This window comes from Cyprinus carpio, chromosome B22 (genome assembly GCF_018340385.1).
Source record: "Cyprinus carpio isolate SPL01 chromosome B22, ASM1834038v1, whole genome shotgun sequence".
Lineage (NCBI taxonomy): Eukaryota > Metazoa > Chordata > Actinopteri > Cypriniformes > Cyprinidae > Cyprinus > Cyprinus carpio.
Genome location: NC_056618.1, coordinates 22577707 through 22588755, shown reverse-complemented (window position 1 = coordinate 22588755; position 11049 = coordinate 22577707).

The following is an 11049-nucleotide window of genomic DNA, read 5'->3' as shown; positions in this document are numbered from 1 at the left end:
GTACGGCTGATTATGCTCGCAGACATTATTCTGAGACTGTACAGCAAAGATATGGGCGGTTCACATGACATATCACAGCGGTGACAGCCGTGAGCTGCGGTGTCACATGCTGAAATCCATGCAACACAATAAATTGCTCTATAAATTAATAGATATTTACATTTTATAAAGAAAATATGCGTTGTTTGCACATATTAACATACCAGCATGATGTTAAGGTTGTTTTCTAAGGCGCTTTTCTGTGCTCGAGTCTTTCCTGAATTGAGAGATTATATATTGAATATTTATTTATATTTAGATATAAATTAATATAGATTTATATTTAGATATAAACTATAAGTATAATGTGTGTGTGTATATATATATATATATATATATATATATAAAATTTTATATACATCATTTAAAATATATTTTTTATTTTATTAATATTATAATTATTTAAACAAATATTTACTATGCTGTAAGACTACTTAAGTAAATTGTAGCAAAAAAGTAATTAAACATCAAAACGTCAAAGAAAGGGTGACCAATCAAACTAAGCCTCACACAAACATTTTTCAATGTTTTAAATTTTACATAAAATATAAATATTAAATATTATAAAATAGTAATATAATTACAAAATATTAAAATTATATTGTAAATAAAAATAATGCAAAAATATAAACTTAAAAAAAAAGTTTCATAACAATCCATTTAGTAATATAAATATTATAAGATACAGCTATAGAAAAAAAATATAGTTATGTGTTTGAGTAAAACATAATTTTTGTTTTATTCTGTAAACTACTGATGACATTTCGTCCAAATTTGAATGAAATTTAAATGACAAATGGTCAAAATAACAAATAAGATGCCATGTTTTCAGACATATTTCTATTAATTTTAAGACAACACAAATACAGATTACTTTAGAAGAGTTAAGAAATCAATATTTGGTGGAACAACCCTGATGAAAATTTGTTATTTTTACCAATTGTCATTTTCTGAAAAGAAATAAATAACTCAAAATGACAATGTTTTAATTAGAAGTTAAATATTTATTTTTATGGTTTAAATACTTAAATTATATTATTAACATTATATTAACATAGTTGTCAGGCTGCAGGTCTAAGTGAACTGCCCAAAAAGTAAGTATTAAAATGCAATACCAAAATAGCCATGATTCAGAACAAAAGAAATCCTTTATAAATCCATTAACCCATTTTATCGTGAGCCCCACGAAATGTAGCTTTTTTCAGGTCTTCCTGTCCTTTGGCTAATGCAGGCCAAACCTGACCCACACACACTCAACCCTTCTGGAACACACCGAGCTCTCCGAATCCCAGGCGGTGCCGTCCTCCCTGGCAGGGAAGCAGAGCATCAGCTGAGAAACTCACGGCTGAGCCAGCGTGAGAATATTGGACCGGCTTATCAGGTGACACGCCAGCGCCAAACGTGAAAATTAAAATAAAGGATTAGAGGAGGGGGGACTGGAAAGGTCTGGCCTCGATATTTATTTATTTCTCAATCACCATTTCGTGAAGCCTGTCACCTTATCATTAATTCCTCTTGACACTTTCGGTTCCAAGTGACACAACTGTAATTTCATGGGCTTGTGTAACCTGGGCAGGCATGCTGGGGGTGGGACGGTGGAGGTGGGGCGGCTGTAGATGTGTGCGTGTGTGAATAAAGGCCTTCCTCTGCCAAAATCCGAGCGAGTGGGCATCACTTTCACTAGCAAACATGCTCAAGATGACAACATGAGTGTATTTGAATAATTAAATATCAACTTTTAGTTGTTTCAAATGTTTTAAAGCCAAGCCTTTCGTAATCTGACACGAAAAGTATATTTAGAGATAAAAACATATAAGACAAGACTTTATGGACTTATATTTGCAACCGTGGTGCCATCAGCCAATCAGCTACGGTCATTAGTCACATGACACTGATTACACTTTGATAAAAGATCACAAAGACAAACATTTCTCTCTTTAGAATAATGTGCACTGATTAATCATACACAGCAAGACCAGGAACTGAATTAACAAAATAAATAGGGTCATTTTTGATTTCGTATCGACTTTTAAGGATGACCAATGTAGTCTGGATGAGGTCTTGGAATATTCATCTTGGGTAAGTTGATTACTCTGAATATCAGATTGCATTTACATCACTGTTTAGTTTGAAATAAATGTAAGAGGCAGCTAAGCCCTACAAAAAATACTGTGGCATTACCATGGTAATACCATCATACTTTAATTTATAAACCTAGGCTTATAGGCCAAACCACAGAAAGACGTAACACATTTACCTCAGAAAAGCTAGGCTACATACACACACACACACACACACACAGCTTTTCTAAGGCAAATGTTATGTGACATTATTTACAAGCTGTTTTATTGTCGTCTTTGGTTTTCATTTGGACAACAAACTCTGAAAAAACATATAAAAATATTGTCATTATTGTCAAAATTCTGTCAGTTTCAGGACAAAATTCAAACAATGAATGTTGTTTTGATGCTCTTTAATGTTGACTGACAGATCGCTGCACACAACCTTGTGCACACAACCTCGTATCTTCCGCACAAGTTGAAATTGCGAAAAAGAATTGCGAGATATAGCTAAACTCTGAATTTATTTCTCAGAATTGCAAGTTTATATCTCACAATTCTGGCTTTATAATTAGTTTATATCACGCAATTCTGACAAAAAAGTCAGAATTGCCAGTTTATCTCACAATTCCGACTCTTTCTTGCAATTCAGAGGAAAAAAGTCAGAATTGCCAGTTTATCTCACAATTCCGACTCTTTCTTGCAATTCAGAGGAAAAAAGTCAGAATTGCAAGTTTCTATCACGCAATTTTGAGAAAAAACTCAGAATTGTGAGATAAAAAGTCACAATTACCTTTTTTTATTTTTCATTCAGTGACGGAAAAAAACATCCCGCCCACGAGTAATCTAGAGCCAGTACGCAATGCGAATATGTGCTTCGCTTTTGGTGTGCACACACCCTGTCACGCATGAGAACATATTCTCTCTTCTGCTTTACTACTAGTTATAGTGCGAAACAGTACAACTTACTAAAGTGTATCATGTCTGTTGTAATCACCCAGTTAAAGTTTCAGAAAGAAAAGACATCAATAAAACAGCTTGTTATAATGTTACATTTACCTCACATTTAAACAATGTATGTGTGTGTGTATATAATGTCTTGTATTAATTACTTGTAATACTTTTTTTGTAAACATAATGGTAATACAGTCAGATTTAAACCACTAAAAACCACTAAAAATGTAAACTGAACAGCAATGAGTTGTGACAGCAGTCCTGCAGCGCTCGCAACAGGCCTGACTCTAAAAAACACCACAACCTTGACCTGCATCCCACCGGACTGATCAGAGTCATGTAAGAAATGTGTGGAAAGATAGAAAACGAGAGTTAAAAAGAAAGAAGGAGACCAGGAGAAGGTAAGGAGGGGACGCTGGAATCGCATACCTCCAGCACAGGAAACTATTTATCATAACATGCTAGGGAGATATTGGCTCCATACTGAACCAATTAGAGCTGGGGCCTGTTTCATCATACTTCATAACCTGGGCTGTGGGGTTTTGGAGCGTGGTGCGGCACAGTAATTGAATTTTGATTAAACACACATGACGCATGACCCTGAATACCTATAGCAAGCACCGGACCTGAGTTTGTGCGGGTTCTCCCAGCCAAGAACTTGGCAAAAAAACAGGATGTACTTTAGAAGAAATGGGGAAAGGTGGGGGGAGGAGTGTAAAATGTTTGTAAAATCAGGGACAGCTGGCGAACAAAGATTTCTCTATGCTGCTGTGTAGTCTCCATCAGCGAGGATGAGCTCTACCCACGCCGCCGGGATGTTTGACTCAGAGGTGAGACAGCGCGGTACGCCAGCGCCATGAATCTTCTCCGCCGACGTGCTGCGTCCACAGCTTCATTGCAGTGTGTCTGTGCGGGTGACGGGAGATGATGACTGACTGCGTTTCTGCTGAGTCATAGACTGCGTCGAGAGCCACGACACGGTACTCGATTCGTTTCTAGCAGGCCAACGCACACACACACAGTGAGGAGCCAAGCAGATTAGCTTACAAGACCACGCTTGGACTGAAGGTCACACACACAGTCTTCGTAAACGGTGACGACTGGGAGTCTGGCTTATTCGTGCACTTGTTTTTGCACAATAATAGATAAGTTTACTGTACCAGGATTTGAGTGAGGGTCAGACAGCACACCCCGATGCTTTTCTCATCATAGCTGGGGATTTCAACCATGCTGACTTAAAGAGTGTATTTCCTAAAATACACCAACACATTAACTTTCCAACAAGAGGTAAAAACATTTTAGACTTTGTTTACACCACACAGAGAGGAGCTTACAAAGCCCTCCCCCTCCCCCACCTCGGTGCCTCAGACCACATCACTGTCATGCTAATGCCTGCATACAGACCGCTCGTTAAAGTCGCCAAACCAGTTCAGAAAACAGATTCAAGTGTGGCCAGAAGGATCGTCTGAGGCTCTTCAGGACTGCTTTGATACAACTGACTGGAATATGTTTAAGCAGGCTGCCACTTATAATAACTCCACTGAGCTCCAGGAGTACTCGGAGACTGTCACTGCCTACATCACCAAGTGTATTGAGGATGTAACAGTCACAAAAACCATTACTGTCCGGGCCAACCAGAAGCCGTGGATTACAGGGGAAGTCTACAGACTCCTGGAGACGCGGAACGCTGCCTTCAGAGCTGGAGACGAGGGGGGGCTGAGAACAGCCAGGGCCAACCTATCCCCGCGGCATCAGAGAGGCTAAGAGACAGTACTCCAGGAGGATAGCCCATCAATTCAGCGACAGCAGAGACACTCGGAGCCTGTGGCAGGGGATACAGACCATTACGGACTACAAGCCCCCACAGCGGACCTGTGACAGCAACATCTCTCTGCTGAACGAGCTGAACACCTTCTTCGCTCGCTTTGAGGCACAAAACAGCTCCACTGCACAGAAGACTCCACCTCCTCCCAGTGACCAGGTGATGATGCTGACCCCAGACAGCGTGAGGAGATCCTTCAGCAGGATCAATGCACGCAAAGCTCCGGGTCCTGACAACATTCCTGGGCGTGTACTGAGAGACTGTGCAGCAGAACTCACTGATGTCTTCACAGACATTTTCAAACATCTCACTTAGTCAAGCTGTTGTTCCCACATGCTTCAAAAGCTACCACCATCATTCCAGTCCCGAAGAAAGAAAGCCATCTCCATCATGCTTCAATGACTACCGTCCTGTTGCATTTACTCCCATCCTCATGAAGTGCTTCGAACGGCTAGTCATGCACCACATCAAGTCTGCCCTCCCCCCCTCCCTGGACCCATTCCAGTTTGCATATCGGTCCAACCGCTCGACGATGATTGCCATCTCAACTACCCTCCACTCAGCACTCACACATTAGAGGAAAAAGACTCATACGTCAGAATGCTGTTCATAGACTTCAGTTCAGCATTCAACACAATCATCCCTCAACAGCTCATTCACAAACTGGTCGAGCTGGGGCTCAACACTTCGCTGTGCAACCTGGCTGTTGGACTTTCTGACTGGAAGACCTCTGGCAGTGCGTGTCGGCAGCAACACATCCAGCACCATCACACTGAACACTGGGGCCCCCCAAGGATGTGTGCTGAGCCCCCTCCTCTTCACTCTGCTGACACACGACTGCACACCGTCACACAACTCCATCCTCTTCATTAAGTTTGCGGATGACACGACTGTGGTGGGTCTCATTAGCAACAGAGATGAGACAAACTACAGGAGCGAGGTGAGCCGCCCTGGCCGGGTGGTGCAGTGACAACAATCTCTCTCTGAACGTGGAGAAGACGAAGGAGATTGTTGTGGACTTCAGGAGAGCGCACACTCAGCATGTTCCTCTGACCATCAACGGTGCGACTGTGGAGAGAGTGAGCAGCACCAAGTTCCTGGGTGTGCACATCACAGAGGACCTCTCCTGGACCGACAACACCGCAGCACTGGCCAAGAAATCACAGCAGCGTCTCTACTTCCTCCGCAAACTGAGGAGAGCCAGAGCCCCACCCCCCCTTCATGTACACCTTCTACAGAGGCACTATCGAGAGCATTCTGACCAGCTGCATCACTGTGTGGTATGGCGCCTGCAACGCGTCCTGCCGGAAGACTCTGCAACGCATAGTGAGAGCAGCTGAGAAGATCATTGGTGTCTCTCTCCCCTCCCTCCAGGACATTTATGGAACCCGTCTCACTCGAAAAGCCCTCTGCATTGCAGGTGATCCCACTCACCCGTCACACAGCTTCTTCAGTCTGCTGCCATCAGGGAGGAGACTGCGGAGTCAGACAAGTTTTTGTTGAGACTGAAGGACAGCTTCATCCATCAGGCTGTCAGGAAGCTGAACTCGCTCCCGAACTTACCCCCCCGTCCCTCTTCTGCCTCAGGCACCACTGAACTATGAAACCCCCCCCCCCCCCCCCCCCAGGTCCCACATCCCCAGGTCCTTCCACCCCCCTCCCTCTAACATACGAATGTCATGCACCAGTCACTTTGTGCAGCAGTGGTCTGCTCACTACCTCATTCACCATGGATCTGACATCATTCTACCTCCTCATCAGTCAGTTTAATAAAATAACTGCTCTGAGCCCTTTGTCACTTTGTCACTTTTAATCAGACTGAATAAGCTATTTTTTTTATGCACTAAAAATCTTTTTATCTGCACTGTTTGTTCACTGGTTTGCCCTCTATCTGTCATGTGCCTTGCGCTGCTTGTTATTTAACCTTATTTTTATTTTATTTTTTCTATTATGTCTTTTTTACATTCCCTTATTGTATAGTTTTATCTTATATTTTATATTTGATCTAGATTTTTAAGCTCTACTGTTAGTGTTATCTGTATGCACCGGGGGTCTGAGAGTAACGCAATTTCGATTCTCTGTATGTATGTACTGTACATGTGGGAAGAATTGACAATAAAGCAGACTTGACTTGACTTGACTTGAGTTTTTGCACCTAAGACTGTTTTGACACCATCAATCCATCCAAATGAGGCAGATGTCTCTGTAACGCAAGAGGTTATGCGCGCAATTTGACACCGTTGAAGAAGAAAGTAATTTTAACTGATTGCTTTTGCTCTCATGAGAAATTTTACCTCATGTTTTTCATTTTTTTTCTTGGATTCCTGTTGCCACATTTAGAGCAAAAAATACATTTAAATCAGAACTGTGAGATATAAAGTCACATAACAAATAAAGTCACAATTATCAGGGGGAAAAAAGTCACAGTTGTGAGAGAAAAAAAAAGTTAATTGAGAGTGGCATTATGAGAAATGATTTATAAATGACCAAAAATAGCAATTACGAGAAATACACTTTTGGGATATAAAGTCACAACTGTGAGAAAAAAGTCGCAAATGAAAGAAAAAGTTGCAATTTAAATTAAAACAATTAAGAAGTGAAGACACAATTGTGAAATATAAATTCACAAATATGAAAAATAATGTCACAGCTAAGACATACAGTACAGTTGTAATTAAGATGATAACGTCACTATTGTATGAAAAGAGTTACAATTTAGAGAAATAAAGTCACAAATAAGAGGAATAATTGTGAATTTGTGAAATAGAAAGTATTTATTAAAGTAGCTATTATTAAAAAGAACTGCAATCTTGAGGAAAATATCCAGGGAGCAGTTGAAATTATGATAAAATAGAAATTGCAAAAAAAAAAAAAGTTACGAGAAAACAGTCCTTACAATTTTGGCATATAAAGTTGAAATCTAAGAGAATAAACTAGAAATTACGAGAAAAAGTCACAATTAAGAGAAATTGATGATATATAGCATAAATTACATGTAAGAGTAATAATTACCAAAATTGATTTTACATGTGACATTTAAAGTTACAATCTTGCAATTTTGGCATATAAAGTTGCAATCTAAGAGAATAAACTAGAAAATTTAAACTAATTAAATTATTTAAAAATTAAATAAAACCAAGTTACAATTAAAAATAGCGTAAACAGGCCTCCATTTATTTTTATTAGCACATGCAAAGCTTTGATCAGAAAGCATTTATCAAGGAGGCCAGAAATCGGCTGTATAACAGAGCTCAGTTACAGAAGGAAATTGTTCATCATTTTCTTTACAGGCTGTCGAGAGTGACAAGGACAGCTTGCTTGGCACAGTGTCAACCAGAAATGCTTGTCAATATCACAAGTGTATGAGCGCTCCATTCATGATTGCATCTGCACTTCAATGCACCACATGTTAAGAAACGAGAGAGAGAGACAGAGAGAGAAGTGGTGATTGCAGGGCAGGGGTTTCTTGGTGATCACATTTCAAGACTGTTGAATTCTGGGAAGGGAGCAGAGATGTTGCACTCACTGTGGGATTTCGCAGCTGTGGACCTGTGCACATCCTATCATGTCAAACACATATATAACATTATGGCTAGTGGCCCTAAAAAGTATTTGGACATTTGAACCACACTTAAAAATGCCTGAAAGTCATTAGATTTGAATCACTGTCATTTTGAACTCAAGTGTGGCTTAAATGTTAAGATACTTTTTGGGGCCATCAAATGACCTTCTGAAACATTCATTTAGACTTACACAAAGCCTTACAGGCCCCATGATCTCAGCCATTTCCTATTTGCGCTGTTTAGTGTCATCTTGTCTTGAGAGTCTCTGTCTATCAAACGTCTCAGGTGGACAGAAGGCAAAGTTTCAAAGCTCAGCCACAGGCCTTTGACATTTCAAGTCCATTTTGTTGTCTGATTTGTAAATTATTTAAATGCTGTAAGCACTTAATTTTCTTACAGAGTTCACTCTTTTATGCACAATCCAATGGGAAAAAGAATGCTGAGCTCAAATAAATAGATATTATTAAATACAGACAAAGATCTGTTGAATCATCATATCATCCCTAAAACCAAAAAACAAAAAGTTGCATGTGAAATAAACTCAACTATTATTTTGATTTTACACTACAAGATACGCATATAGAGCACCTTTTCTGGTGCACATTTACACCAGACACCACATTAGGTGTGTTTCCATTACATATTTGCGCAAAACTTTTGCGATATTTTATAAATGTTGATTAAAAAAAACTATTGCGAAATAACAGCGTTTCCATTAACCGATGTTATGCAACTAAAACAACATTTTTTCCTCCCGCGATAAGTCATGGCATAAGATTTCGGTAGGTTGCATATATGCATATTGCAGCCACCGCATTAGCCGTTATTGTTAATCGAAGGAGATGTAGACGTGTATCTTTAGTGAAGCAGTGCGGAGAACCGCTTCTGAAACGTGCTGCGGCGTAGCTGGAATAAACACAAGCAGAAATAAATAAATAGTGGAAATAAGGGGTTATCCAAGCATTAATGGCAAGAAAAAACCTTTAAACTTGAGAGCAGACAAATATGAGGTGTTTCTTGGAGGTTATAGTGCAAAGAATGATCATGTGACTTATGTAGGTCAGGTGCGAAAAAAAAAAATTCTTGGCAGTTTTGCAATATATTCCTTTTATCGAATTGGCTGATACGAGCATAAAAACGTTTTTTATATATGGGAGTTTATGGGATATAAACTCGATATATGGGAGTTTTTGCGAAATTTACATGTTTCCATAAGGCGAATTTTCAATTCGCAATTTTAAGGGTAATGAAAACGCAGCTAGTCACTCACTCATTTAGTTCTCTTCTTTCCCCATAAAATGCACTACGTGGCATGCACCATACTGGAAATAGTGAATGAGAGAAGGAATAAATGATTTTGGACCCATTTCCCCACCTGATGCAGCTGCATAAGGAATCAATGTGGTCTGCAATGCAGTATTATTTCACCCCTCCTTTGGGAGTTTGTTGTTTTTGGACGGGTAGAAGAAAGGGAGCACCCCACGCCTCCTCCGAGCTGTTTCCTCCTCTTAATTTTTCTCCATCTCAAAGGGCCCAAGAGCGGGAGAGGTTGCACCTATAAAACACCAGGGCCGGATGAGGAATGGCCTCCTCCGCACTGATGGAGGGTGCAGTCCCAGAGCTGCTGCTGCCAGAGCTGCTGCTCTCTCTTGTGGGAAGTGCACTATAAATCTCTAGTCTCTTATCCGGCTGGTCTATTGATAAGCCCTGCACTGCTGGGGAACAAGAAAAGAGCTCGAGAGAGTAGGAGAAAAGAGGTACAAGAAAGGGACGGAGGGGGTTAGGAAAACATTTTGCACATGAATCACTTTTTTCTTTTATATTAAAAGATCAAAGTTATCTTGTTCTCCATTTTTAAGGAGACATTTAACAACTCTGACAGCTGCGTGACATTATATACTTAATCTGAACCCATTCAAACTCTTAGCGGTGCATTGTTATTATTGCTCATACTTACAGTTAAGGGTTTTCAAATCCCTAATCCTAAGTAGCAAACTTCAGGGCCTAACTCACATGAATGATGCTTCAAATTGAACCATGCGGTTGCTTTTCAAAGCAACTGAACATCTTAAAACTGTGCGAATCCTCGCTGTCCAAACTATTGTTTCATGGAGATTTATAGAGATGCCTAAAGCAGGCTCTGGAGAGTTTGGGCAGAGTCCCAAAGCAGCACTGGTCACTCGTCATCACAGACGCTGGGGAATGTGCTAAATCTGTTTTTACATATCCAAGCAGAGTCCTACGTGTTGAAGCAAGGACACTGCAGTTCATAAGGAAGCATGCTCGTACGCACGTAAACGCACACACATTGGCGTAGTCGGGCTTGCTCCGCCATCACTTCAGTGTGATGAAGAGCCTCTACAGGAGTCTGTATTAATGGCGATGTGACAAGCAGACACACTCAAGTAAAATTGAAGGAGCACTTGACATTGGTCTGACACAGACCGTTTGAAGATCAGAGGGGATTACGATGACCACTTTTACTAGACACCTGAAGTGTATAACAACCCAATATTATACAATATCTTACAATTAGAGATTATTTTGACCGATACCAGATGTTATTATATGATGGCTGATGTTAAAAAAAAATTACCTTCTTAATATAAGC